Source organism: Mus caroli, unplaced genomic scaffold (genome assembly GCF_978045245.1).
Source record: "Mus caroli unplaced genomic scaffold, Mus_caroli_1 scaffold_8, whole genome shotgun sequence".
In the NCBI taxonomy this organism is placed as follows: Eukaryota; Metazoa; Chordata; class Mammalia; order Rodentia; family Muridae; genus Mus; species Mus caroli.
This window is the reverse complement of record NW_028227263.1, coordinates 118,846,648-118,872,170: the sequence shown is the minus strand read 5'-3', so window position 1 is coordinate 118,872,170 and position 25,523 is coordinate 118,846,648. Positions and strand designations below refer to the sequence as shown.

At 40.0% G+C, this 25,523-nt stretch overlaps 1 pseudogene; it reads left to right on the top strand.

Moving 5' to 3' along the window:
• The first annotated feature begins 12,174 nt into the window (after nucleotides 1-12,174).
• Nucleotides 12,175-15,597, top strand: LOC147003375 (sepiapterin reductase-like; annotated as a pseudogene).
• Nucleotides 15,598-25,523: the final 9,926 nt, after the last annotated feature.

The following is a 25,523-nucleotide window of genomic DNA, read 5'->3' as shown; positions in this document are numbered from 1 at the left end:
TCCCCTTTTCTCACTCCAAACCCATCTCCTATATACTTTTCCTTGCACTTTGAATTTCACAGACTATTTCTTCATTAGTTGACATGAATATATACATATGTTAATATAATGTTCCTTGTATGTATATTTGCAGGACTGATCTTATAGCACTGGATAACCAATCAGTTGCTCTTCCTTTCCATATGTTCGTGCTATGGTAATATTTGTTATTGAAGATGAGGTGAGTTGCTTATGGAGAACCAAAAGATGGATCTTGTTTCTTAGCCATGTATTTACCCTTTATGTATTAACACTATATTTAATTACTGAAAGATGTGTATTTATTGCTTTTTTTCTTAAATTTGTAATTTCCCTTTTTGTTCTGCCCATGGCTTCCTGCAGTCTATAGATGATAAAGAAGGAGAGACTACCCAGTGAGACAACCGGTATAGCACCTAGGGGAAGGAAGGCAAGATGTTTGGCTTCTGAGACAGGAAGACGAAAAAGATCATGGCCAGTAGCAGATTTGATGCTGGCTTGCAGGAGAGGCAGGAAACATTATGTGAATCCTAGGTAGGGGTTAGAAGTAGGATCTGTCCGGTTGCACTAATTGCTGGATTTATGGGAAAAAGTATCTCTTTTGTGTACTTACACACAAATTATATATTTTAAGATATGTGTCATTATATTCTTATCCAATATAATGACAATTGTTAAGTTCACAGAAATTTTGATGGGTACTATTTTGTGAATAAAAACTGAATTAAGTAGGAATCTGATAGCTCTTCCAAAAGAATTTTCAAAAGCTACTGATGAAGTAGCAATATAGTCTTTCTTGATTTGACAAGCTAGGATTGGGACTGTGACAAATGTCTTTCTGTTTGTCCATAATCTCTCTCCAAACTTTGCTTGGCATCAACAAGATCCACACCACACAAGTAATTCTCATCAATATTGCTGTAGCCAATTCTGTGCTTCTCTGTGATAGGAATTTCAAACAATATATTAGGGCATTTTCCCAGCAAGTATTGATTGATGTTGCTGATAGGTGCCACAGTAGAGAGAAAAGCTCACCAAGATGCTAAGCCTTCATTGTCTGAAGAAACTGAGGAGTTCAACCTTCTTGGAAAAGACTAACACCCAACTAGCTCACTCCAGTTGCTTTAGTTTTTTTTTTGTTTGTTTTTTTTTTCTTTTCTTTTCTTTCTTTTCTTTTCCTTTTTTTTTTTTTTTTCTTCTTCAAGACAGGGTTTCTCTGTATAGCCCTGGCTGTCCTGGAACTCACTCTGTAGACCAGGCTGGCCTCAAACTCAGAAATCCACCTGCCTCTACCTCCCAAGTGCTGGGATTAAAGACATGCACCACCACTGCCTGGCACTCCAGTTGCTTTAATCAAGCAGTAAACAAGGTTAATTGGGGCTGGGTAAGGTTCCAGCTACCAAAGTTATCTTGGCCTTTTTTCACATGAGAGCAGACAACCCACACAAATCTGTCTCTGTTGGCCATGGCTAGCCATAACCACAAGTAAGAACTCCAGGTTTTCCAGGAGTGCCATAGGACCAAGGTTGCACATTCTCGAGCAGTCCCAAGTGCAGATTTTCTAAAGAGTCAACATTTCTTCAAGGTTCAAACAGTCTCATAACAATTTCTAAGCCTCTACTGATTGGCCCAAACATAGCAAAGGCTTTGCCAGAACATTTCAATCAATGCCAGACACAAAAAAATTACTACATATATCACTATATCTTCCACCTTTCCTTTTTAAGTAAATTTGTTAGGGATAGATAATATATATGTTAGAAATTATAGAGTTGTACAGTAAATATGGCCCTTTTTTCTATCTAGGTGACTCACAGTATTATGCAAATACGTAACAAACATTTTAAAGCCAGTAAAATGATCACCCAAAAGTAATTATAAACATCACAAGAATCACCTGCTTCATCTATATTTTCTAGTTTTACTTGTACAGAGTATAGGCTTTTGTAGTAGGATTCTATGATTTTGTTCTAATTTCCTCAGTTTCTGTTGTTATGACTTCATTTTCATGATTGATTTTGTTAGTTTGGATATTGTCTCTGTTTACCTTAGTTAGTTTGGACAAGGGTATATCTATCTCTCTTGTTGATTTTCTCAAAGGAGAATTTCATGATTTTGTTGATTATTTGTATAGTCCTCTTTGCTTCTAATTGGTTGATTTTGGCTGTGAGGCTGACTATTTCCTGCTGTCTACTCAGTATGAGTATGGGTATGTTTGCTTCTTTTTGTTCTAGAGCTTTCAGGTGTTCTGTTAAGATGCTAGTATATATTTCCAATTTCTTTATGAAGGCAATTAGTGTTATAAATCTCCCTCTTAATACTGCTTTCATTGTGTCCCATAAATTTGGGTATGCTGTACCTTCATTTTTATTGAATTCTAGAAAGTCTTTAATTTCTTTCTTTATTTCTTCTCTGATCAAGTTATTGTTGGGCAGAGAGTTGTTCAGTTTCCATGAGTATGTTGGCTTTCTATTATTTTTGTTGTTAACTGAAACCCAGCCTTAATCTGTGGTAATCTCAAAGATTGCAAGGGATAATTTCCATCATCTTGTATCTGTTTAGGCTTGTTTTGTACCATATTACATGGTTGATTTGAAGATTCTGTAAGGTGCTGAGAAGAAGACGCATTCTTTTGTTTTGGGGTGAAATGTTCTGTAGATATCTGTTAAAACCATTTGATTCATAACTTCTGTTAGTCTCACTGTATCTCTGTTTAGTTCCTATCCAAAAATCCCCTAATATCTAATAAAATAGACTCTAAACCAATCAAAAAGGCTAGGGAAGTACACTTAATACTCATCAAAGAAAAATCCACCAAGATGAAGTATTGATTCTGAGAATCTATGCCCCAAATGCAAGGACAGCCAAATTTGTAAAAGAAACATTACTATACAGAGAAACCCACCACTATTTTGTGAGACTCAATGTGTGTTTTGAGTTTTAGTAATATTTCTTTTACTGGTAGTCAGCATGTAGATGAATGCAAATTGCTCCATTCTTATCTCCTTATACAAAGAACAAGTGTATATTCTAAGTGAATCCAGGACCTCAAATAAAACCAGAAATCTGAATCTAATAGAAGAGAAAGAGCCTTGAACACATTGGTACAGGAAAAAATTTTCCTGAACAGAACACCAATGGCTTATGCTCTAAGATCAAGAATTGAAAAGGGGGACCTCATAAAATTGAAAGTATTCCGTAAGGCAAAGAACACTGTCAACAGGACAAAACAGCAATCCATAGATTGGGAATAGATCTTTAAAATTCAATAGAAGGCTAACATCTAAAATATACAAAGAATTCAAGAAGTTAGACTCCAGAGAACCAAATAACCCTATTACAAAATGGGCAACAGAGCTAAACAAAGAATTCTCAACTGAGGAATCTCAAATGGTTGAGAACCACTTAAAAGAAATGTTCAACATCTTTAGTCATCAGGGAAATGCAAATCAAAACAACCCTGAAATTCCACCTCACACCAGTCACAATGGCTAAGATGAAAAACTCAAGTGACAGCAGATGGTGGCGAGGATGTGGAGAAAGAGGAACACTCCTCCATTGCTTGTGGGATTGTAATCTTGTACAAACACTCTGGAAATCAGTCTGGAGGTTCCTCAGAATATTGGAAATAGTTCTACCTGAGGACCCATTTATTCCACTCCTGGGCATATACATAAAGATGCTCCTACATACAACAAGGACACATGCTCCACTATGTTCATTGCATCCTTATTTATAATACCCAGAATCTGGAAACAAGCCAGATATCCCTCAGCAGAGAAATGTATACAGAAAATTTGATACATTTATACTATAGAGTACTACTTAGCTATTAAAAACAATGACACCATGAAATTTGCAGGCAAGTGGATGGAACTTGAAAATATCATCTGAGTGAGGTAAACTAGTTCCTAAAAGAACACACATGGTTTGTACTCACTGATAAGTGAATAGTAGCCAAAAAGAAGCTCAGAATACAATACAATTCACAGACCATATGAAACTCAAGAAGAAAGATCACACAAAAGTGTGGATGGTACAGTCCTAGTCAATAGGGGGAAGAGAAAAATCCCTGAGAAGGAAAGGGAGAGAGGGATCTGGGAGGGAGGAAGAATGGGGAGGGAAAAGGAGGGAAGTTCAGATATGGAAGGAGATGGGAGAGAAATACAGAGGGTCAGGAATTTGAAAGTAGGTGTGCAGCAGATGGGGAGAGGGAACTGATAGTAGACACTAGAAAGTCCCAGATGCCAAGGACCCAAGAGGTTCCCAGGAATCAACATGAAGGACATTAGCCAAAATACTCAACACAGGGGAGATAGAACCTGTAGAGACCATATCCAGTGGATAGGCATGGTCCCCAGTTGAAAAATGTGGCCACCCACCCACCTCAAAAATATTAATCCAGAATTCCTCTTGTCAAAATAAACTTCAGAGACAAAGAGTGGAACAGAAATTGAAAGAAAGATTATCCAGAAACTGCCTCACCTAGGGACCCATCCCATCTGCTGAAACCAAACCCACACACTACTGATGTTGCCAAGAAGTGCTTACTGACAAGAGTCTGTTATAGCTGTCCCCTGAGAGACTCTGCCAGAGCCAGACCAATACAAATGTGGATGTACACAGCCGAACATTGGACTGAGCGTGGGACCCCAATGGATAAGTTAGGGCAAGACTGCAGGAGCTGAAGGGGTTTGCAACCTCATAGGAGGAACAACATTATCAACCAACCAGACCTCCCAGAGTTCCCAAGGGCTAAACCACAAACCAAAGAGTGCACATCCATGGCTCTAGCTGGATATGTAGCAGAGGATTGCCTTATCCTGGGAGGGGAACCCTTTGGTCCTGTGGAGGCTTGATGACCCAGGATAGGGCTCTGAGGCAGGAGTGGGTGGGCAGTTGGAAGAGCACCCTCATATAGTCAGGGGGAGGGAGGAGAGGATAGGGGGCTTGTGAAGGTGAAACTGGGAATGGGGATAACCTTTGAAGTGTAAATAAATTAAATAATCAGTGAAAAATGAAAAAAAAAAAAAAAGAGAATGATCTTAGAGCCTGAAGCATTGGTGTTCTGTTCAGGAAGTTATCACCTGTCCTTGAACCCAATGAGTTCCCCACTTTCTCTTTTATTACATTTAGTATATCTGGTTTTATGTTGAGGGTTTGATCTGCTTGGACATTAGTTTTGTGCAGAGTGATACATATGGATCTATTTGCATTCTTCTTCATGTAGACATCCAATTTGACCAGGACTATTTGTTGAAGATTTCCTTTCTCCATTGTATGGTTTTGCCTTCTTTGTTGAAAATCATGTGTCCATAGGGATATGCGTATTGTTGATTAAATTCCATTGATTAGCTTATCTATTCCTGTAAAAATACAATGCAGTTTTTATTACTATTGCTCTGTCCTACAGATTGAGATTGAGATCAGGGATGTTGATAGCTCCAGGGGTGTGTTTGTGTGTGTGTGTGTGTGTGTGTGTGTGTGTGTGTGTGTGTGTGTGTGTGTGTGTGTATTTTTTAATTGTTCAGGATTGTTTTAGTTGACCTGGGTTTTGTTTGTTTGTTTTTGTTTTTTTTGTTGTTGTTGTTATTTTGTTTTTCCATAAGTAGTTGACAATTGCTTTTTCAAGGTATGTAAAAATTATGTTAAATTTTTGATGGTAATTGCATTGAGTCTGAAGGTTGCTACTGGTAAAATGGAGCTTTCAACTATGTTAATCCAACAGATACATAAACATGAAAGATCTTCCTATCTTCATATATCTTCCTTAACTTCTTTTTTCAGAGACTTAAAGTTCTTGTTCTACAGGTCTTTCACTTCTTAGTTAGTAATCCATCAAGATGTTTTATATTATATGTGGCTATTGTAAAGGGTGTTGTTTTTCTAATTTCTCTCTCATCCTGGAACCAAACATGTTGCTGAAGTTAATTATCAGGTATACAAGTTCTCTGTTAGAATTTTTGGTGTTACTCATGTATACCATCATATTATCTACAAATAGTGATACTTTGACTTCTTTCTTTCCAATGTGTTGCCACTTGATCTCCATAAGTTTTCTTATCGCTCTAGGCAGAATTTCAAATACTATACTGAATAGACAGGGAGAGAGTGGACAGCCTTGTCTTATCCATGATTTTAATAGAATTACTTTATGTTTCTCTCTACTTGACTGTAGGTTTGCTGTATATTGCTTTTATTATGTTTAGTTATATACTTTCTATTACTGATATCTCTAAGACTTCTAATATAAAGTGGTGTTGGATTTTGTCAAAAGCTTTTTCAGCATCTAATGAGATGATCATGTTATTTTTTTCTTTCAAATTGTTTATATGGTTGGTGGGTTATATTTATGGAGTTTTGTATATTGAATGATCACTACACCCCTAGGATGGAGACTACTTGAACATGTTGGATGGATGATATTTTTGATGTATCCTTGGTTTCAATTTACTAGTATTTCATTAAATATTTTTGAATCAACGTTCACAAGAGAAATTGGTCTGAAGTTCTCTTCCATTATTGAGTCTTTGTGTAGTTTACATACCAGGGTGAATGAGACCTCATTTAAGGACTATTGGTATTAGCACTTCATTGAAAATCTGTTAGTATTCTGTGATAAAACTCTCTGGCCCTGGGACTTTTTTGGTTGGGACACTTAATGACTGCTTCTGTTTTCTTAAATGGGGCTATTTAGATAGATTATCTGATCTTGATTTGTGTTTAGTTTGATCTATAACTATATGGTCAATTTTGGAGGATCCATGAGGTGCTAATAAGAAAGTATATTATTCTGTGGTTGGGTGAAATTTTCTGTAGATTATGGTTAGTTTCATTTGATTCATAATATCAGTTAGTTCTATTATTTCTCTATTTAGTTTTGGCATCTAGATTGGTGAGACTGGGATGTTGAAGTCTCCCATTATTAATGTGTGCCACTCAATGTATGAATTAAGCTTTAGCACTGTTTCTTTTAGAAATGTGGGTGCCCTTGAGTTTGGGGCAAAAATGTTCAGAATTGAGATGTCATCTTGGTTGATTTTCTCTTTTGATAACTATGAAGTGTCCTTTCTCATCTCTTTTGATTTATTTTGGTTGAAAGCTTATTTTATTAGATATTAAAATGGCTATGTCAGCTTGCTTCTTGAGTCCATTTGCATGGAAAACTTTTTTCTCCACCCTTTACTGTGAGGTAATGCTTCTCTTTATTGCTGAGGTTTATTTCTTGTATGTTGTTTTCACATCCATTCTTGTAGTCTGTGTCTTTCATTGTGGAACTGAGATCTTGTTTAGAGATATGAGTGACTAGTTATTTTTTATTTCTGTTATTTTGATGTGTGTGTGTGTGTGTGTGTGTGTTTCCCTTGTTTTGTTTTTGCTGGTATGGAGTTATTTATTTCCTATGTTTTCTTGGGTGATTTTATCCTCCTTGAAGTGGGGAGGGTTATGCTAGTATTTTCCGTAGGGCTGGATTTAAGGATAGATATTGTTTAAATTTGTTTTTTCCTTGAAATATCTTGTTCTTTCATCAATAGTGATTGAGAATTTTGCTAGGTATAGTAGTCTAGGTTGGCATTTCTGGTGTTTTATAGGTTACAAGGCATCTATCCAGGCTCTTCTAGCTTTTAGAAGCTCTATTGATAAGTTGGGTAGAATTTTGATAGGTCTGCCTCTGTATGTTATCTGGCCTTTACCCCTTGCAGCTTTTAATATGCTTTCTTTATTCAGAAGAATGACTGTTTTGATATTTATGTTGTGAGAGGATTTTATTTTCTTGTTCAATCTTATTAGTGTTATGTAAGCTTCTTGTGTATGTACAGGCACCTCTTTCTTCAGGTTGTGGAATTTTCTTCTATGATTTTGTTGAAAATATTTTCAAGTCCTTGGAAGTGGGACTTTTTAATATTATACCTAATATTATTAAATTACTTTCTTCTAATTCTATTATTCTTAGGGTAGGCATTTTCCTAGTATCCCAGATTGCCTGGATGTTTTGTGTCAAAAATATTTTAGATTTAGCAGTTTTCTTTCATTGATGTATCAATTTCGTGCATTGTATCTTTTATGACTGAGATTCTATCTTCCATCTCTTATATTCTTTTGGGGTTGCTTGTATCTGTTGTTCCTGTTCTCTTCCATATGTTTTCCACAGTGAAGATCCCCACAGTTTGTGTTTTCTTTATATTGCTTCTATTTTAATTTCAAGTCTTGAACACTTTTATTTATTTTCTTGACCTGCATAATTGTATTTTCCTGTATTTCTTTTTAAAATTGTTTTATTTATTCACATTCCAGCCATTCCACTGCCCATCTCAGTCCCCCCTCCCACAGTTCCTAATCCCATTCCTCCTTGCCCTTGCCTCAGAGAAGGCATTTATTTGTTTCCTTATTAAAGGCCTGGACCTTGTTTGATTGTATTTCCTGTATTTCTTTAAAGGATTTATTTATTATTAATTGCTTCTTAAAGGTTCTCTGGTTTCTTTATAATACTGGACAAAGGGTCATTTTCCTGTACTTCACTTGTATTAAGATATCCAGGACTTTCTATGGTGGGATTTCTGTGCTCTGAAGCTGTTATATTGCCATGGTTTGTTTTGACTGAGTTTTTATGGTCACCATTAGCCATCTGGTTGTTCCTGGATGTTCCTATTACAGAAGGTATTGAGAACGGGCCTAACTTTGATGACCCTGATGTGGCAGGGATCTGGTGGGTATCCTTTGGCTGCACAATGGAATTCAGGTGGTGTTGTATATTACTCAGCAGTTGGGTGTTCCTCTGAGGGTCTCTAGGAAGAATAGTTCTCTACCCTGGGAAACTAAGCATGCTCCAGATGACTCAGGGGATGGGGAATGGGTTCAGGGATGGAATCTAACTGGCATGGTTTCAGATCAGAAAGTCTGATGAAGGTAGACAGAGAGGTGGCAAGACTGGAAAACTTTAACTACTGACCCACTACTCATAAGTATTTAACAAACTCCTAGACATCATCATTAACCATAAAAAGGTAAAACCTGAGATATGCTCTGGGGAATAAATGTGTGTTCCTTCACTAGTGGTAATCTCACAGTCTCCACTCAGACACTGCTAATGACAGCACATATGACACAGCAGTACACACTCTGAGGGATACTTTTCTGGTTATTTTATCGTTTTTTGAGCTCTGATGTCCTTGGCTCATTCAGTGACCTTGCAAAGTACTCCATGAAAGTAGGAGACAGGTAAACATTTCCTTGTACCTATCTCAGGAAATAGATATCTAGAGATGGTCCTCCAAGGAGAAGGAAATCAGCTGTTTCTGCAGCAACTTTTCAGGAGCTAGCCTTCATCCCTGTAAGAAAATCTCTTCTTGCTATGTCTGGGCAAGTGGAATCCTTGCAAAATATTTGTTCTTAAATTTTTCCCTACTGCAACTCTTCTAAAGTCAACATTAATATTTAAGATGGTATCTTTTTTGTCTCTGCATACCCTAATTATCTTAATTTCTTTATCCCAAAGAAATGTGTTTCATGGGGTTAGCCTTCAAAAGAAAATGACATTGAATGTAACAGCTATATGTGACATGGCAGATTTTTAGCTGACACTTGGAAGCTTATAGTTTCTGTGGACAGCAAAATAGGAAGTCAGTTGCAGACTAATTGTGAATTTTTAAATACTCAGTTTTAAATTATTTGTCTGTAAAGTGATTTAACTGTGATGATGACAGTATTTTTAAGTGTGGCTAAGATAAACCTGAGATGAATCAGGAGCATCTCCATCACTAGATAATTTTTTAATAAAATAGTTAAGTCAAAGAAACTTATGGGTAAATGAAATTCTTTGGTCCCTGGGAATTTTCCTTAAGTACAGAGTATATGTATAAATTGAGGTTCATCTGTGTGATGAGAACATTAGTGAGTTTTTGTAATGTTTTATATTCTATCACTTTGATGAGTTGCACAAAATTTTCTCAAAAGTGGATGGATTATTTCTTTACTCCATAATTCATTCACTTAATATTACAAATTATAAATTTGTCTTCTTATATTTTCAAATATACACTCATTTTAGTATTTTCATATGTATGTGTTAACTGCATATGTGTCTGACACTGCATTTGTTCAGTACCACAAAAGCCAGAAGAGGTCAATAGATTTGGAGAACTGACATTTCAGTGGATGTGAGCCTTCATGTGGGTGCTAGAATTGAATGATAGTTCAGGAAGGAGTCATCTCTCCAACCCCCACTTTGTACTTTTTACACATTGTTATGAGGTGAGATGTTGAATTCTAAGGATGTAACAATGTGCTCCTATCTGACATTGTTAATGTATTCACATGCAAAGCCCACAGTTTGTTAAAATGGGAGCTATATTGTTGAGCAACATATAATAGTATCTCCCATACACTTACATTATGAGACAAGAGACTGTATATTACATATAAAATTACATTATGGATTACTGTCTATTCAGTGTTTTCCAGACAATGCTCATGAGTATGATACAGTAGTGTCTCCCTTCTCAGAAGAAGAAAAGTCTCAAAGTCAGTTGATAACTACAGAAGATTAGGTAAAGTACTAAAGATAACCCTGTCCTTCCTGATCACCATATCATTGTCCAATGAAGCCATCTCAATGTCTTCTTATAATGCAGTCATGGAAATCATTGAGGAAATATTTCTTCAGATCCTCTTGTTTGCCATAATGTATTCAAACTGTGGCAAATATCCTCTTATTTCTCCATAATTTCTCTCCAATTTTTTACTAGCCCTCTACTGAGACCACATAGGTCATTGTAACCAGCTTGGCTGTGGCTAATGCCTTCACTCTCCTTCTCATTGTGTTTCCAAATAATATGAGAGCTTTTGTTCCAGGGAAGCCCCAAAATGACCTGAAATGTAAACCTGAGTACTTCATTTCTTTGGTGACTCAAATATGAGCTCCACTTGTGCCCTGGGCATCTACCAATTTTTCATTCTTGTTCCTACTAATTGGGGTAGGGTGTTTTTCAGAGGAAGAACACACAAGCCCCTAAGTTTTTCTTCCTCAGTTGTTTATTGTTCTGTACCTTTTATGATATCTACATTCCAATAAAAGTCAGTGTTCCATAGAACACAGGCAATGACTGACTCTAAAAGTAAGTAGATCTGTACCACCTGTAGGTTTGGTCTATTTACAATTAGTCCATGATACCATGTTGATAAGAATCGTGGTCTAGACCAGTGTCTCCATAGCTCTTGTCCATCACAGATAACACTAGAGATTGTATCACATTCTGACCAACAATCAGGCCCATAGATGCCATCCTGAGACCAGAACTGCCCATAACATCCTGACTCTGATGGTCACTTCTGAGAGCTTTTATCTTCTACATGGCATATGGAATTTCACATTTGTTTTGTGGTCTTTCATCTCTGGTTGAGTCATATCAGGAAAGTCTTAGCTACAAGATTTCCCACTATCTCTCTCTTACTGCTATCATTAGAGATCACAAGGATCCTTGTTCTGTGCTCTTCAGCTGCTAAACATCACAGCCAAATACCAAACAATGGTGATGGCTTAATCAAGAAATTGCTTCAGAGACTTTCCGACAGGCCAGTCTTATGGAGACAACTCATCACTTGATGTTTCCTCTTCTCACAGGACTCTAGTTGATGTTAGGTTGACAAAAACTAACCAGAACAGACATTACATTTTGTCAATTCTCTACTCTTGTCTTTTGAGCCTTTACATTTGAAACTGCCCATTGCTTTCCCAGTAGATCTTGAGCTTGTCTGTGTGTGAAAGACATGTGGAGGTTTTTTTTTTTTAATTCCTTAAAGGGCCTAAAGAGGTATATTTTCAATTAAGATCATTGACTGCTCTTCTAGAGGTCCCAACTTCAATTATCTGAAGCCACAGCACAGCACACACATTAGGACTTGAGACTGGCCACTTCTGATTGCTGGCTCCTCTATCTGAATCTGCATGAGTAACTAGGCCCACCACTTGTAACGTTCTGAATCAAAGAAAGGCTAGCCACTAGCCTGCTTGTCTGTAATTCTGATGGATTCTACCTCACCTCATATTAAAAAAGAACCAAGACAGTCTATGGCATATACTCTGTCAGTAGCAAGCTGAGCCTGCTCCTGAGTTCCAGATCTGAGGGAGGTGGGCTGAGCTGCACTGTGTGCTTGCTGATGGGGGCCTCCCAGGGTGTAGGCCATGTCCTGGCCCTACAGCTGGCCTGGTTGCTGTTGCCCAGTTCTGTGCTGCAACTAAGGGCAGGCAATGACTTGGTGCTGTGGCCACTGAAAGAGGAGCTGAACAAGCAGCAGCCCAGCCTGTAAGTGGTGCTGGCTGAGCCAGGTCTGGGATGAAAGGCCAGAGGAGAGCAGTTCCTGTGTGAGATGCTTGAGAACCCTTGGTTTAGAGGCTACAGTACCTGCTGCTCATCAACAATGCAGAAGAGACTCCTGACCAGGGTTGCAAGGTCTCACCTCTTTGCCTTTTTAGGTGGAGGCCCAGTCCCCAAAAGTCCGAAGATCAAGAGGAGAGAAGCTGTACCAGTGTCACTGTAGTGTTAGCCAAACCGGGTTGTCTAAAGTGCCTTCATTTGTGCCTCCTGGCTGATGTGTGAGTCAAGACATCTTGAACAAAATCCCTCTATTTTTCTAAAGAGCATTCATGATTATTCTTAGCTTGCAGTAGGGCTGTCTGCAGAGCTGGGGCAAAGGGATAGCCAGAGGCTATAGAGATCAAGTGTGGAAGACTGAGGGAGAAGAAAGCCCCAGCTGCTATGTCATTTCTTCCATCCTGTTTTCTTTTCTTTCAGGCATTCTTGGGGATGTTTCCAGTGGTTTCCTGAATGTGAAGGACCTAGCCGAGGTGAACAACTACCTCAGGTATCCTGAATGCTGTCTCAGCTCTAGCCTTAGCAAGACTCTGATGAACATCTCATGTCTGTGTGCCCTGAAGCCTTTCAAGGGCTAGGGGCTGTATTATGCAGGGAAGGCTGCCTGAGACATGATGTACCAGATCATTGCAGGTAAGGAACCCAGCATGAAGGAACTGAGCTATACCCAGGATAGGTGGCTGGTACTGACATTGCTGTCCCCAGACATACCTGGTATCATTCTTGGGGCTGGGCTAGGAGGGGAGCCTGATCTATATTCTCAGTTAAGAATCTAAAGACTAGAGTGCTCACCTGCCCCCACAAGTCCTGGGCCTTCACTTTGCAGGAAAAATACAGACTCCCAAGAAGTTGGAGCAGTCAGGGCAGAGGAACTCAGTCTTAGGAGTTTCCTGATTAGCTGGCAGCATAAAACACCCATACACATAAAAAATGAATTAAAATTAAAAATTTTATATGTTTATATGTTTAGCTGTCTACTTTTCCCTCTCAAGGGACACACTATTCCTCCATGTATCACCAATACCCAGCAAAGCTGTATAGAGGACACAATAAATGTTCAAAGCCAAGCAACAACATTGTTGAGTCATGAGCATCTCAGGCTGAGCTGTGCTGGACACTGAATGGAATGCAGAAAGGGTGCTGGGATGTATAAGAGAGGGGCTGGTTCTTATGGATATTAAAGGGTATTTGGCTTTCTGATATCTTCTCTTTTCTGACCAGCCTAATACAATGCCACCATGTCTTTCTTTTAAACTTGAGATTTTAGTGGTAGAAGGTAGGAACATGTGATAGAATGTGTGAGCAAGATCCAGTTATCTGTACCTCTTTGGGCTAGGACAGAATCATGGAGACACAAAAACAAAATGGTCTAATGCCTGAGTAAGGCATAATCAGAACTCAAGCTTGCTTCTAACTTCTTCCTCTATACTGGGTCTCTTCATATTATCTAATATCTGCCCTATACACACACCCATATTATTTCTTGTTCCACCATCCAGCTCCCCTGCTCTGAGCTCAGCCTAGGCTCCTTCTGACAGCAGTGATCACATGTAAACCACAGCCAGGTGGGGAGCCAGTTCTAGAAGGGCCCAGAGTTAAGTTAGCCCTCTGGAGGCTGCCCTTTTCAATCATGGAAGAATTGAAAAGCTGCCCCTCAAGAGCCTAAAGACAAACAGAGACCAGCCTAGTTTCATTTCAGTCTCTGGAAGAATGTTCTAAGAGGTTTCCAAAGATAGAAAAGTATGTTTGGAAAGATAGCAGGTCTCTCCCCAAAGGTTGTAAAGGAGATAAAACTGGGCATGGTAGAACACTTAAGGGATAGGAGCAGGAGTTTAAAGTCAGCCCTGGCTACACAGCAAGTTAGAGGCCAACATGGGCTACAAGAGAATGCCCCAGCACACAAGAGAGCAAGAGGAGCAGGGGAGAAGACAGGCTAGAAGTCATTCAGATGTTAGCAAAATGTTACCACAGTCCTTGTGTTCCATGATTTTTCTGCCCCTAGAACACCATTAAAATTTGGGAGGCTTCACAATTCCGTTAGCAGAAAGGAGACATTTTCCAAAAATGCAAATAAAAGTTCCAAAGCTTGTTAGAAAGTGACAGCTCACTCTTGCTCTCTCCTCTGTCTCTCTCTGTGTCTCTCTGTCTCTCTCTGTCTCACTGTCTCTCTTTCTCTGTCTTTCTGTCTCTTTGTCCCTGTGTGTGTGTGGGGGGGGGGTGTTAGGGGTGGGTGTTTTGCTTGAATGTCTATCTCATGCATTCACTACCTGCAGAGGCCAGAAGAGGGTAACATATCACCTGTAACTGGTGTCACTAATGGTTGTCAGCTGCCCTGTTGGTACTTCGAATCAAACCACAGTTTTCTGCAAGAACAGAAAATGTACTGAACAGAGAGCCAACTTTCTTTTCAATCCCCTACACTCAGCTTTTTACAGGGAATTTGAACTCAGGTCCTCATGCTTGTACACCAAGCATTTCACCAACTGAGTCCCTCATCCAGGGATTTTGAGAATCCTATAAGCCCAGCAAAGTACCACCAGGTGAATTTATCAGAGGGCTACGAGGAGGTTTTGAAATAAGGAGAAAAGTAAGGTTGTGACAATTTATCTTCTTGACAGCATATGAAGATGCAGAAGGTGTCACCTGGTCTGGGGTTGGTGAAGATGGGGTGAGGAACTTATCTGTTACTATAATGGAGAAAGTCAGGAAGAGGTGTTACATGGGCAAGATATGATGAGCTTGATCTTAAACCATGCTTAATAGACTTTAGCTTTGAATCCAAAACTCAGTGGTAATGTGGTATAGTGGTCCTCACCTGCAATCCCAGTACTGGAGGACTAAGGTAAAGGATCCAAAATTTCAAGAATACATAGAACATAATGAAAAAAAGAAATTAACAGGCAAAATAAAAGAGCCTTGGCCAGACCTGACTCAGCACTACCCTCCAAACACAGCAGGGACCTACAACCTCTGTTCCTACCTAGTGTTTTCTATTCACCAGGTCCCCTGGACAGCAACAAGAAGCAGTTGCCTTGGGAAAATTCCATGGACCCAGTGTTAAAGAGCAGATTGAAGAAGTTGAAGTCAGAGCTGGTGGATTAAGGGAAGTTAGTCTCCAAACTGCTGAGCTTTCTGCAGAACAACACTTCCCTGTCTGGAGCCCTCTTGGAATTTTTTGACAGTTAGGTCCATGTCCTGTCACAGTGCCCTCCCCCAACCCTGGCTGACATAAATATCAGCCCTCAGATCCAGCTAGCAGGGAGGTCCCAGCACTGCCAGTCATGAGAAGGTGACTGTGGTTTGAGGGAGAGCTAATGTGTGTTGGAACATTAGGCCTGGGAAGATCAGGAGAAATAGAAACAGTGGAGAGATTTGGTTGAGTCTCTTTTCTGTGATCTTTCTGTGGGGTGAGGGGGTGGGATCTGATGCAGAGAGGACCAAAGCCATCATGTGTGAATGCTCCATGAACTTCATATCTTTGTTGTACTGCCTTTGTCCTGTGACATTCACATGTCCTCTTGACTCTAGTTCAGATACATAGTTATGAGGCAGATGCAATAGAGTATAAGTTGTTCTTCATGGATGCTTTCCAGCATTCTCTTCTAGAATGCCCAGCACTGACACCCTGGTTCATTAGACATGGTGTCCCCGAGAACCTGGCTGCTCTTATTTTCTAGAGCTTAACCAGAGAGTTGTCTGCCTTCTTTCACTGAGGTCCACATAGTGTTAAGCACAGATCCAAAGTCATCAAGAAGGATATCCCAAGACACCTATGCCCTTCTCATGCTTTTGTCCACACTGACCCCCCTTAACTGACATTTTCTTGAGGGTCCTAGAGCTAGTCAACAATGATTGGCTAAATCATCAGGGCCAAATACAGACCTGTTAGTGCTTTGATTTCCAGTTCTATCCCTGGCCTACCTGGCAGTGCTGTGAAAATATCCCAGCTCCCGTGGTAAACCCTCTTGACATTGTCCCTGTGACCCTTGGCCTGCTATGGTACAGACTCCAGACCAACATGTCTTTGGGGAAGAGGAGCAAGGATCCATGAGGATGTACTGAGGAATCAGGTTCTTTTGAAATCCACAGACATGGGTTGGAAGTTTCACAGTGGGACAGGTCTGCAGGCAGTCTCTTGGCACACCTTTGACAAGAAGCATACAGTTCTCAGCCATCAAAAACAAAAAATAAACAACAACAACAAGTCCCAACCCTTCTCTGCAACTGCTTGTTAAAAGAACCTGCTGATCCCCCTTGTGCCAGGAGAGGGCCAAGTGGGGTAAGCAGCTTGGAAAGGTGGGGACTGCCCTTCCTTCAGCATATGCCACAATTATCTGGGTCCTGCAGGATTCCACAAGGTGGATGAGGGCGTGTAACTTCTATCACCTTTTCCAGTGGAGTCCTTATACTCTTATAATGGAAATGACTGATTTCAGACCCCTGGGCCGATTCTTATGAGCTGGTAATTCACAGTACATTGATCCATGCCTTTAAAAAGGCTGTATATTACAACCACTGAAATAAATCATATCACCCATACCAAAGTGTCTTCATGAGGGCTGAGTGGCCTAGTGTTTGGGTTTGGCACTAAATGTCCCAGGATTGATAAAACCCTGGTGACTCTTTTATTTTTTGACATGGTCTCTTAGAGCTAAGGCTGGTCTCATACTATAAAAATGACCTTGAGTTTCTGATCCTCCTACGTGCACTCATTAATAGGCATGCACAATACCTAGTTTTACCCAGTGGTGGAGATGGAGGCCAGTTCTTCATTCATGGGTAAGCACTTCCAACTGAGCTACACTACTACCTCCACTACTGCCTTGTGACATCACACACAGAGGCTTCTCTCCAAAGGGCCAGGTGCCCTGCTCTTGCTGACCTATGGCAAGATCTCTTTCACGCATCATACTGCCCCTAGGTCAGGCTCTTCAGGGAAACAGAGGTTCCATCTGGATAGCTTGTCTCAGACCAATAGGAGAACACATAAGATTCCAGAGTCTAGAAAATTCCATGCTATTCTTGAGCAGGTCTCCATCCCCTCCCTGAGCTCCTGTTTCCTTAGAACAAAGAAATTCCTGTTTGTTTGGTTTGGTTTGGGTTTTCCTGCAAAATTCTCTTCAGGGACAGCCAGGATGCACAGGGGATCTGCATTACCTTCTGTTAGGTGGGTGGGGGGAGGGCAGTCTAGGGTGCCCTTCTGCCCTGGAGGCACATGAGCTCCTCCCAGGCCTCTTGCTTTCTTGGGCTTGACAAATGTGGAACAGTCAGCACCAGCCCAAACCCTAGTAGAGTCACTCTGCTTCTCAGCAAGTTTGACAAGGAGTTCAGGAAAAAATACCACGTTTCCACAAGGTGACAGAAGTACTTTCTCGTGTCTTCTGAGTTCAGAGGCTTCAGTAGGTTCTAAGATCTCTTTAGGTCTATCCACAGGGAACCGAAAGAATTGAAGGAGGTCAGAAAGAGATAGTCAGTCTCCTTGGAAGACCCCAGGGTTGCCCTAGTGACCTGCAACCATCTCTGCAAAAGGGGATTTCCCCAGCATCAATCCCAGCCTTGGACTCAGTGTCTCTGGGGACCTTGGCACTGGAACTTGTGTGCTGGCCTCCAGGGCCTATATGTTTCCTAGAGTTCATAGCTTGGCCTTAGTCAATTGATATGTTCAAATATGTAATTACATCCATAAATACATGGTTGCACATGCACAGAGTCCAGCTGTGGTAGGGGTGAGCATGGCAAAGTTTCTTTTTGTCTTTGTTGGTGTTGTTTCTGTGTTTAATAGTCTGAGCTAGGGGCCAGCTGCTCCCTCCTGAGGAACTGGGGGATGTGAAATATTGCAGGCTTATCCACACAGAGCTGTGATATCTCTCCCTATAAATGGAACCAGCTTGGGTTAGGCTGGACAGGAACTTCCCCCATGAATAAGCCCACATGCCCCACACCAAAGTTGTTGTGAGTCCATTGCCAGCAAAGCCTGGAGGTTTCAGCTCCACCTAAACATTTGACTCTAGATCACTTTCTAAGGATAGACTTGATTCCCGTGAGTCCCATGTTTCATCTCAAAAAGTGGGGCCTTGGACCACTGCCTTCTGTCCTCCACCCACATTCTCCCTAAAGAACATAGTATTACATGCTAAACTGTGTTCAGCAATTTTCACTCATGTGGCATGGGAGCACACTCCTATGGAGGCATGCTAAGAAAGCCTAGAGGAGGGAGGTGAGCAATGGACCTCCCCAATTACCAGAGAGGAGGCACCCCAGGGTGACAGCTCTCCAATAGGATTACATCTCAATGACCTATTGTACAACCGAGATGGACATGGGACTGAAAGCTCTGGGAAAGCATGCTGGAGAATTAAGTGGAGAATCCCTCCAAGCCTTCCTCTGGGACCAGATGGAGGAGGAGTTAAATTAGGAAGATGTTGGAGAAAGGAAAGGGAACCATGCTTGCCTTGCTAGCCTGTCTTCTTGTTGTAGTTTGGAGGTTAGGACAGGTGCTGGGCATCATCTTTCAGACATCTTAAAGCCCACTGTAGGAGGTCTGAGTCATCTTCTTCCCCAGATATTCTCATCCCCGTCTCTTTCGCCCCTGAGGAAACAGCAGGACTTAGGAGGCTGGACTTAATTTTTAGTGAATATTAATTTTAGTGAAGAGGTGAGTGGTAAAATTACTTCCTCTCTCGTTTTGGTAACCCACATGATAGGACCTCCCATATATGACCCAGTGACTCTGTGATAACTCAGCTAAGAAATGTGAAGTCAGTTTAAAGGGCCCTTCATACCTAGTACCTTTGTCCTGAAGAAAAGGAAAGGAGACTCCCACTTCCTCCCAGACATGAGGCATGCTATCCAGAGCTTACAAAGTTTCTGGCCTACACTTTGGCTGCTAAGTACTGTCTGCTCAGGCAGGACTGGAATCTAGGATTGGTATTAACCAAATACTGATTTAAAAAGTTATATCCCAGATACAATGAATCCAATAGAAGAGAAAGAGGGGAATAACCTTGAGTGCATAGGCACAGGGAAAGATTTTTTAAACAAAACACAGTTGGCACAGGTGCTAAGATAAAGGGTTGATAAATGGGACCTCATGAAACTGAAAAGCTTCTATACAGCAAATGACGCCATCAATTGGACAATGCAGTAGTTCACAACCTGAGAAAGATTTTTATGAACTACACATGCAATATAGGGCTAATATTCAAAACACTATATCCATTTTGGGTTTTATGTTTTAAAGGAGTATAGATGTAGACAGTTTCCTCAAAAAGGAATCTCAAATGGCTTAGAAACATGGAAAGAAATGTTCAACATCTTTAGCCATCAGGGAAAAGCAAATCAAAACTACTTTAAGATTTCATCTTACACCTGTCACAATAGTTAAGGGAAAAAAAAAAACCCAGCTCATCCTGGCAAGGATGTGAAGAAAAGGAAACATGCATACTTTGTTGGTGGGAATGCAAACTTGTACAGTCACCATGGCTAGAAATTTTATATAAATCACAGAGTTATAGGCAGGAGATACGGGGCAGTAGTTAAGAGCACTGGCTGCTCTTGCAGAAAACCTGGGTTCAATCCCAGCACACTCAGGGCAGCTCACAACTCTCTGTAATTCCAGTTCTGGGTGACCCAGTGCTCTCACACTAACATACATGTAAGCAAAACACCAATGCGCATAAAACAAAAACAAGTCATTTTTAAAAATGTAAGAATTAGCAAGTTAAAGGATGGAGTTAAACTTCTATTGAAGACACAGTGTCACACCTCTACACCATGATCCCTTTTGCCTGTGTCATTTAGGGACTTCAAAACTTTACTTTCAATTTTTATTTTGCACAACTAAACTAAAACAAACAAACAAAAATATGTTCCAGTCCTCAAAGTCAATATTTAAGAATTCTGATCTTTTGTATACATCATGTCATTTTCCTAAATGACATTCAAGATTTTTCCCTTTTCCTTTGGATTATATTGGGAGTGTTCTATTTAGTTTTTCCTACTCAGGGTTCCCAGTTTGATAATCATTTGAATTAAATTTTCATAATATCAGAAAGTTTTCTGACTGTACTTCTTTAATTAGTTTATCTACTTTCTGCTGTATTCCTTTTTAAAAATTTTAATTGTGTGTTTGTGTGTGCAAGTGAGAGTGCCTATGTGGTTTTTGTGTATATGGGGTATATTAAGATCATAATTTTCTAATGGATCACATTCACAGCTATGCCTAGATGCAAATGATCTTCAGGTCACAGTCCTGACACACCTCCAAAGCCACAGTAACTCCTCACAGAGAAGATCATGAAAAGGAACAGTGTCACAGCTGTGCATTTTTGGGCCAGACTGGGCACCCCAGAAGTCTTCCTCATTGTGGATTTTCACAGAATCTCCTGATTGAAAAATGGCCCACATCCAGCTGATAATGTCAGTACTCCAGAGACATCAGGCAAGAACCTCACAACAAGACAACTGGAGAGCATAAAAGACAAGGAACTTCTCCATACATAATCTTAATTTCATATAACTTAAGCTACCATAAGCTAAATTAAGGAATAAAATATGTCATCACATGTCAAGGCTCCATGTAAATCTGAGAGATGTCACACATACTTATGGAGGGCCAGCAAGATGGCTCCTTTGATAAAGGTGCTTGCCATCAAGCCTGATGATCTGAATTCAATTCCTGGGACCAACACATAGTAGGAGAGCACTGACTCCTGAAAATTACTGTCTCTTCCTCACTAAATAAAGAAGTAAATAAAGTTTTCTAAAAGTAAATAAGTACTTGTAGAATATGCAGGATTATACTATTGAAAGAGGTATAAACAGACTTTCTAGACCAGATTTTCTCAACTCTTAGGTCTTGAACCCTTGTGTACGTGTGGTGAAATGATGTTTTTACAGGGGTCAAATATCACATATCCAGCCTATCAGATATTTACATGATGATTCAAAACAATAGCAAAATTAAAGTTATGAAGTAACAATAAAAGTAATGTATGATTGAGGGCCACCACAACATGAGGAATTGTATTAAAGGGCTTCCTCATTAGGAAGGATAAGAACCACTGGACTAGATCCTTAACCATCCTTAACTCAAGATTCAATAGGCTAGAATCACCTGGGTACCTGCAACTGAGAACTTGTTTTCACCTGCAACTGTCTGGTGAAATCAGCCAAGTGTTCTAGGTACCACTGATGACTATGACTCCTTCCATCATACTCAACAAAGAATAAACGATGGTCCTCTCAGTAGAATCAAAAGAAGAAAGTACAAAAGATTTAATATCTCTCTATACTCCCAGTCTTTGTAAGTGTATGTGTGTGTGTGTGTGTGTGTGTGTGTGTGTGTGTGCGAGTGCGCTTGCGCGTGTGCGCGAGAAGAGTCAGTTCTTTCCTTCCACAAAATGAGGTCACGGGATCAAACTCAGGTTCTCAGACTTTGCAGCAGCTTTTTTCCCCTTGGGAGTGGGGGGTTGCACTACGATGACAACACTGGACACACTGGACAGGGAGCTTTTGTCTGACACACTCAAGGACCATGATTGTGTTTCACATCAAGCCAGCCATGATTACAAAAACCCAGGAGATATAAGACAGGTTTGATCAATTCAAAGTTGATATAAAAACCTGACCATCTTCCTACCATTGTAATACCCAAAATGAATTCAAGACTATCCAGGACTTCACCCCTTCAAAAAGGACTTTCCAAACTGATCAAAACAATATTAGCTGTTCTCAGAGAAATAACCATAACAAGATTAGCAATTCTCCTGCCTCCTGCCCCACACTGAATTCTGACAAAGACCACAAACCACCCTGACCTTGTTGTGAGAATTCCCCTGACGTTAATAGCTGTGATGTTAATATATTATTACTTTGCTGACCAAATCATAATAACCCACCATGGGGGCAAGCAAAGTGAGTCACTAGGCCAAAGGGTTACTTAGCCACTATACAAACCAACCAATGCCTGAAAGGGTTACTTGCTACACCAATGAGAACCCTGTTGCTCAAATCTGCCCCTTACAAAGGTATAAAAAGTGTGTTCTTTCTTTGTTTTTGGTCTCTCCTCTGGCCTGTGTGCTGAGAGGGGAGTTCCCAACATGTTGGATCAATAAAAATCCTCATGCATTTTGCAGCGATGGTGGCGGTCTCTGTGTTCTTTGTGAATAAGGGTCTTTTGATGAACTATAACACCGTGTGTGTGTGTGTGTGTGTGTGTGTGTGTGTGTGTACTTTAAATATGGATCATCTATGTCCATTCAAAGCTGCCCTGTGGATGTGTGAGACTAAGATAGGATGGAATTCCATATTTTTTCAATATATACATCTACAGTTTAATCTATATGTTTGTTATAACAAATTATTAGTAATAACATAATAAAATAAAGCAACATAAATTACACACAGTAAAAACATTTAATACTAATGACTGTTTTTATTTCTGAGATTTAACACTTAACTTTTTAAATGTTTAATAGAATTATTTATCCATCTATGAATGGATAGTGGATCAGGAAAAACTTGCAGGAGTAAATTTCTCCCTCCACCATCAACTCAGGTCTTCCAGGATGGATGTCAAATACAATCAGCTGAGCCTTCTCTCTGCTGCCCCCTCCCCTGGCCCCTCCCTCATTAGCAGCCTAAGTCAGGGAAAGGAAGCGCCTTGGTACTCATAGTTAGAACTTGAAATTTAGCCACAAGTGTTGTACACACTTGCAATCCTAGCATTCCAGATTCTGAGACTAGAGGAGCCTGATTTCCATCCCAGCCTGAACTAACTGGATCAAGACGGACTGGGGTCAGAGACAGAGAAACTGCCTACCCTCATTTATATGCTCCTTTGAAATGCTAAATAATGGTGGCACACATAGAATGATACCAACAAGAGGATGAAGGGATCCATCTGTACAGTCAGAAGCCTTGGATACGTTATCTGGATTCATCAGGAGGTCTAAATACCCAGGTACACAGCAATGTTCATTATCTGTAGAATACCAGGACCTGAGGATTTAGAGCTACACCAAACTTTCAACATCAATCATATCTGTCTTCTTTTTGCCAACCCCCTCCCCCAACCACCACCAATGAGAGGGAGTAAAGCACTGGCCAATCACATGGCAACACAGAATGTTTCTCCCCAGTTTCAGCTGCTGCCCTATATTAAGGACTAACCTGGAAGCCCTAGGGCAGTGAGTCAGCAAATCTTGTCTTCTGCTTCTTTTCTCTTGTATGCTTGTCTTTATGTTTTTATTTGAGGAGCCAGTGTGTGGGCATCATATTTTTTTCCTTCCCATTTTTTTCCCTCCTGTCTAGAACAACCAGAACCAGTTTGCATCCTTTGTCATGGTTATTTGGACTTACTTTAGCAGGGTAGCCAAGACACTTTATAGTACTCTTAACTGTTTAACTATCTTTCTTTCTTTCTTTCTTTCTTTCTTTCTTTCTTTCTTTCTTTCTTTCTCTCTCTCTCTCTCTTTTTTTTTTTTTTTTTTTTTTTTTTAGGAAAACAAAAATCATTACTTGTCCAAATCCTCCAACTCTTGCTTCAGCTGGATCCACAGACCATCCTAGCGACTTTATCTGGCTGTTTTTCGACTTTGAAGTAAGTAGAGGGATCACAAGAGACTGTTAGCTGGGCTCAAGACATTGGAGAAGCCGGTGCTAATGAGGCTTTCCAGATACAAAGAGAAAATACATGATGTGTGGGCATCACGAGGGTTGAACACCTGAAAATTTAGAGGTATGGGCATGTATATGTGTAATGAATATGTATATTCATATTTATGTTTGTGAGGCCAATAACCAGGAGAACCCACAGAGAAGCAGGCAAGTATGGACACACTAGTACTTGTGTCTGAGACATTCACCTGAGTTCACCCTTTAAAGACTCTTGCTTTTTTTTTTTTCTTGGCTATTAGGTAAGAGCATGGGCAAAGATTACTTACATATCAATAAAAACTGGTCTTTATTATTGGCTGAATTGTTGAGTTGTTCCAGTTCTAAACAAATATATCAGTGTCCTGATCTCTAATACATCAAAAAGATATTGTTATAGATTTAATTATTTTTTGAAGGGTAACCACGTGGTGACTGGAACACCAGGAAAATGTAATGTGATAATCAAGGCAGATACTGGAGTTAGGCAGCTGCAAGGATAAAACAACAGATTTTCAGCAAAACAGGGACTCAGAAGGGGTAGGGGAGGGTTTCCTTGAGGGAGGGAGCATGAAGCTGCTGACTCCTGCCTCACAAGTAGTAAGGCAAGATGATTCTTAGTGATTTTGATGTTATTAGAGTTGGTTGGTGTTTTGAGACAGAGTCTCAAGGACAGTGAATAGGCTAGCTGAGAAACCACTGTGTAGTCAAGGATGACCTTGAACTTCTAATCCACTTGCTTTTACCTCCCAGGTTCTGGTATTACAGGTGTGCTCCACCACATTTGATGTTCTGTGTTGCTAGGATGGAACCCAGGGTTCTGTACATGCTAAGCAAGCATGCTACCAGTCAACTCACATACCTATCGGAATTTCTGTAGTTTTAATCCACTTAGTTTAAGTAATTTTGTAATAGAAACCCCTGCAGATTTATCTTTAATATTTACCACAAATAACTCAGGGTTTGTTTTCTGAAAATAAAAATGATGTTGTGTAGAACCACAGTATATCAAAGTCAGGAAAGTAGCTGGATACTGTTGGCCAACATTAAGACTTATTTAGCCTGGCATGATGGCTCATGCCTTTGATCCTAGCACCAAAACCAGGTAAAATAATAATGAATGAAAGAAACAGAGTAGAGTAAAAAAAAAAAAAAAGTCAGTAGATTCTGTAGGAGACCTCAAAAGACCTAATTAAAAAGGAATATTAAAAATGAATAAATAAGAAAGTAGTCCTAGTGTCACACAATGAACTCCATTCCAGCAGAGGCAGGTTTCTTTAGCTCGAGGTCAGCTTCTTCTACAAAGTGAGTTTCAGGACAGGCAAGGTTACATTCAACAACAACCTCAACAACAACAACAAAATAAAAACCCAGGTAATGTTTATAGTGTATTGTTTTTAAATGGTGGGATGTTTTTCTATTAAATATTTGTTACCTCTTCTAGCATGAAGCCTGTGCCTCAAACAGTTGGGGTTCAGG